Here is a 5,994-nt window from a genome sequence, read left to right as displayed (position 1 = left end):
AGAGTGGAGAGGAAGAGTGGGGGCGGCCGGTTGGGGGGAGATAGGTCGCCTTTAGCAGTAGCGCGTGTTAGGATAAAGCGCTACTGCTAAACACCATAGCAATAGCGCTTTTACGTAGAAAAGCGCTGCTGCTGTTCCTCTAGCAGTAGCACATTCTATAAAACGCGCTATTGCTAAGATAAGGCTAAGCATGTAAAAAGAATCAAAACTACATTGGTCATCAATGATCTTTTTGTGTAGAATCTAATTTGTCAATAGGAATCTTCGCCGGTTTATCCTACACATAGAGTTTAATGAAGATCAAGTGGTTGTGATGTTTGAGAAGTAATGTATTTAAGGTGGTAAACACCCTGTTCGCAGAGCGAGGTGGGACTAAACTTAGTTGCCAGTTAGCAACGACGAGTGTTGGCGAAACGCGTTGCTGCTAAGTTCAATAGCAACATCGCATTTGCAAAACAGGCGCTACTACTATTCCTGGTCTGATGGCTACATCATGGCAATATTAGTAGTAGCGTGTTTTTTCCTAACGTGCTACTACTACGTTAATATCAGTAGCGCGGTCACCTCTCGCGCACTACTGCTAAGTAGCAGTAGCGCCTAATTTTGGGCCCCACTGCTGGTAAGATTCTGTGTATAAGGTTTTCCCTAGTAGTGCAATAACCCGGAGCAGTCTGAGCCCTGGATCAAATGTACACACATGAAGTCATTCGGCGGTTGGTTGCAAACACGTCTCATGCATGACGACACTGTTGGAGATGAGCTGTACTTGCTGGCCAAGTCACCACCTTTGACTATATTGACTTTCAAAGGGTACGAGATAAATGGGAATACGTTTTACACGACCGCTGTCGTGGTTTTGCATGGCAGATACCCTAGTGAAAGGACTTAGGTGTGGAGCCATCACAATGTTTGGTTAGCTCGAAGGGGCTAAATGGGACAAAGGACACAAAGGATTTACCCAGGTTCGGCCGCTTAGAATGAGGTAAAAGCGTATGCCATGCTTCTAGGTGTATTGCTTGAGTTTCGATTACAAGGGAGCAATTATGCTTGACCTAGCTATCGATCGGTTGTTTCTTGAGTTAACCCGTCGCCTGGTCTCACCTTTATATACACAGGCCGAGGCCTGAGGCTTACAAGAGTCCGAGCTAGATCACACAATGTGACCAACCTGGTTTCTAACTTGTCCTGACTTAGCAAGCAAGCCACCATATGGCGGTTCATACGTCCGGGTGTTGGGCCACCACCAAGCCTTCACACTTCGTCTTCTTGGGCCTCTTGGGCCTTCTTGATGTTAAGCCGCCAATGGTGTAACCCAGCCCCCCGGGCGGGTCACATCTTGGGGTTATATCCCCAACATTAGGCCCAAGATTGACTTGAACTTGTTCATGTTAGTCTTCAGTGCTTCTGTTGGCGAATCATCTTCCAAAGCTTAACCTAGAATAAATCACTATAACCCACCCTGACATCATGAAAACTGAAACCATTATAACCCGCCATGACATCATGTATATCAAATCTACAAAAAACTTGGGACATCACAATGGATCTTTTGTATTAGTTGGTGGTTTCGAGAATCGAGGCGCCCGCACTATTGAGATAATCATGTTGCCTCCTTGATTTCCACGCGTGCCATTTTACGGTTTCCTTATAAATAGGGACAGGGGTCCTTTTTCATTTTTACCCCCACCACCTTCTCTTCTTCTTCTCTCTCGCGACAACCACCGCCACTGGAGCTCCGCCGCCCCAGTCATTAGCTTCATCCTAGCCGCTGCATCGACCTGACTTTGACCAGAGATCGCGACGCTCCCCCGCTGTCGATCAGCATCACCAGGTACTCATCTCCCCTTACTTCCAATCCGCATGGTTACCCTCGTTCATTGGCGTTCATTGGTGTTTGTCGTGGTTTCTTGTCATTCATCCACCATGTTGTTTCATTTGATCCAAAAGCAGTACTAAAGTTATGCGGTAATACTTTTGGCATCGGCTACCAATCATAGATTCATTCTTTTCTTCTAAGATTCAATCCCCAACACACAAGTTCGTCCACCATGTTTTAGGTTTAGCAATTTTCTTTGATTTTTCGATCTGCCGTAGACCCAAAATTATGGGCACGATCTGTGAAACTTGTTTGCTCAACACTTAGTGAAATTCTGCCCAAAAATGCTTCATTAAGCTTAGCTCTGTAGATAACCGCTTCGTCAACACAGTTTGGGCATCTCAAAACATAACCCGATAACCCGCCAACCTACTACTGGCTTAACCATAAATTTGTAACTTATCATGTTCAAACCACTTCACAACTAGCTCATTGCTATTGAACCATCACCATAATTACTTTAGGCGGCTTATCACCTTGATTGTAACCTGCCATATTTCTTGCCTTCAGGCTATAATCCTTTACACCACCAACCATGACTAAGGCTCCCACTTCATGTGATTGGGTTGCTTCTCAAGTTTCTGAACTGTCTCTCCAAGAACTTGTGGATATGGGAGTCTTGCGATCGAAGGATACCATCCACTGGCGAGTCCCAGGTGCGAAAATTAGACCTCAACCCAAAGAGGGCGAAGTTGTCATCTTTGCTGATCACCTCCTCCGCGGTTTCTTGCCACCCGGGTCAAAATTCTTCATGGATGTTCTCCACTTTTATAACCTTCACCCTCAAGACATCAGTCCCAACTCCCCCTACAAAAAAAAGACACATCCGTGACATTTTGGGCCGAACCAATTTTTTTTCTATCATACTTATGACACTTCTAGGACGATAATTGTGAAAAAACCCGGTATCATCGTAGATGTGGTGGGCTCCTACTTCTATGACAAAAAATCATGACAGAAAATGGGCTTTTCGTTCTGGGCGGGCCGGAGACGCAGCTGCATGACATTCTTTGGGCCGTCCATGACGGAAAAAACCATGGTAGAAGCGAGGAAAATTTCGGGGAGTTCCCGATTATGGTGGGTGGTCGGGGGCCGAGCGATGCGCGTTTCTCTCGTACATGTATGCGCAGTGTGCGAGGCGTTGGGCTCTAACTGAACCCAAGTGAGGCGTTGGGCTCTAACTGAACCCGAGCGATTTCACTGCAGGCTATGCGTTACTGAACCCGAGCGATCGATCGATGGCTGTTAACTGAACCCGATCGAGCGATTCCTTCGCTACTGCTGCTAACTGAAGCCGATCGATGCTACACTTTGAATGTGGCCGAGAGCTGGCTTGATGAAACACCTCTCTTCCTACTTCTTTTTTGCGGGGTACCTCGCTTCCTAGTGACCAGTGTCTTGGCTGATCGTCCTAAGAATGCTTATATATGAATAAAGCTCTCTCATTTACCCGCAAAAAATATTAAGCCATATTAACAGGAAAGGAGGGAGTATGGACTAGCACTACTTTTTGGTGTGTCCCGCCAACTCGCAGAATGAGGAGAAGTTTGCAGGACAAGGTGAAGCTCGCTTACGCCTTTTGACTAATGCAACCTACCCTCACCCAGGCGGTGGACATGCATCAGTCCATTCGGTGTCAGATTGTCAGAGGCATACACTATAGTACCCAACATGTGGAGTACCATCATTGTTCGACTTCACGAAGAGGCGAAGAGCCAAGCGCAAGGTTTAGTAGTACGAGTAGTAGTACTACTAGAATCGCATGGTGGAGCGTCTGTACTCTTTATTTTTTTAATCTCTAATAAAGTACACGTTTATTCCGGAGAAGGGCGGAAAACGGCAGCCCAACATGTAATGATGACATCGATCAACCATGCTCGAATATATGTTGGCCTCCGTGCAAGCCCGTCTGTGTGTTCTCGCTCCTCGTCTCTCTCTGGGAACGGCGAGTGGGCCATTTTGCCGTCAATTGAGATCGGTTTGCTCACACTCCGGCCCCACATGTCAGTTATATGCCAAGAGGAGGTGCATTGACAGACTGGCCATACACGTACTTGGTTTTGCACCTTCATACTACTCCTCCCTCCGTCACAGTTTACAGTGCGCGCTTCATTATGATGCATTTCTCTCAATGCATTTCCACCACCAGAGAGACTTTAGACGCGTTTGGTTTAATGCTCAATTAATTAGGGCATGGTAACTGCAATCAAGTCCACAATTTTCTCTCCATGTACTACTACGGAGTGGAGTAAGTGCATGCATGTGTGTACCTGGGGTGGAAGCACTGCATGCATGTGTGTACGCATTATTTCCTCTAGTAATAGACACCGTGCTATAACTACCAATGCTATTTTTCAGGCCGATCGCTAGTCGCCTTGGTCCCAGAGATTTTTTCTTTTTCTGAAGCGTGCTCTATAAACAGTGACGGATGGAGTAGTATGAGCGGATTCAAAGAAGAGCGTATTGACTGTTGCTTCTTCCGAGCAACTTACAGTGGGAAAGGTTGGGCTTATGATTTGACTGCTCATTACTCACTATTAATGCGGCGCAACGACCGGGATGAGTCTCCCATGCAGTTGTGCACTACCCCCTCGGTTCTTAAATATACTCCAGAGTATTTGTCTTTCTAGAGATTTCAACGAGTGGCTACTCAAATATTTGTCTTTTTAGAGATTCAAATGGACTACTACATACAGATGTATATAGACATATTTTAGAGTGTAGATTCACTCATTTTGCTCCGTATGTAGTCACTTGTTGAAATCTCTAGAAAGACAAATATTTAGGAACGGATGGAGTACACATACGAAGCAAAATGAGTGAATCTACACTCTAAAATATGCCCATTTGAAATTTGTAAAAAGACAAATATTTAGGAACGAAGGAGTATAATTTTGTGCATGGCACATGGACCCGGATGCTGAAGAGGCTTCTGGCAATGCTATCAAGCTTCCAACATTTGTTTACATAATTGACGTACTATACAAATAATTTTCCAGCGGCATGAAATTGTACAATGGTGTGAGCTTTCAGCTTTTGTTTCGTGTGTCTTGCCATTGATGCTCTTTCAGAAACAATAAAAAACTAACTTACTTGCTAATGCATCTTAATTATTAGCAGATCAGAGCTAATATTTACATCACAACTGAAGACAAAGTTGTGAGAAGGTGTTAAATTAAAATTGATCCATGCTTTCATTGGCAACAATGTCCCCCCAGCTCTGTCTAAATTAACACGGCATGTTCGGAAAAAGTAGCTGTTTGGAGCATGCAACATTCCGGTCATTTTGTGCAGTTCCACTAAAATAGAGCTGAGCGTCCCTGTTCCAAAGATATTAAGTGTGATTACGATAATAGAGGACTACTGATGAAACAATAAACACACAAAAAGAAGCCGGTCACCTTTGCAGTCTCTCTTAAGACTAACTAGTTGGAGAAGATTAGGCTCGGAGTTGGATGGGGAGGATAGAGCAAAACCAATCTCCCTTTGTGCAGTCGCACTGAAATGTAGAGACGCTGCCTGTGTGACATTTTAGTACAACTGCACAAAACACTCTTAAGAAAAAAGTGATTTGTGCAGTTCACCAAAAGGTCGCAATAGCAACGAGGTGAAATGGATAGCCCTGTTTGCAAAAAAGAGGTAAAAAGGAAAGAATTACTGGCCAATAACAGTTGATGACACATGCGACGATAAAAAAGAAGCATATTCCTTGTCCTAAGGGAAGATAACAACACGGTTGTGTTTGTCTAAAACGGTGTGAGGACGAGATTGCAATATGGAAAGTATGCCGGACGAGCTACATTTTGGGCAAAGAACTATGGAAGATCCACATGCAGCAACGTGGGAAGACGGGCAGTGGAGCAAGGCCAGAGGGGATACCTGCAGGTCGTCGGGATGTAACTAGGTGAGCGGCGGCGGGCGGAATCTGCCCATACCGCGGCAGGGAGCAGGTGGAGTGGGCCCTATCGCGCCGGAGCTTGGTCAGAGAGAACGACATGTACCGCAGATCGGGACGTGCTACCTTGGCACCGTCGAACGGAGAAACGATGCACTTCCTCCGTTTCCGCCGACGGACGAGATGCGGCCGGATCAGTGACCAACGGTGAGAGAGAGAGGCC

Source organism: Triticum dicoccoides, chromosome 7B, assembly GCF_002162155.2.
Source record: "Triticum dicoccoides isolate Atlit2015 ecotype Zavitan chromosome 7B, WEW_v2.0, whole genome shotgun sequence".
In the NCBI taxonomy this organism is placed as follows: Eukaryota; Viridiplantae; Streptophyta; class Magnoliopsida; order Poales; family Poaceae; genus Triticum; species Triticum dicoccoides.
This window is presented reverse-complemented; position numbering follows the sequence as displayed.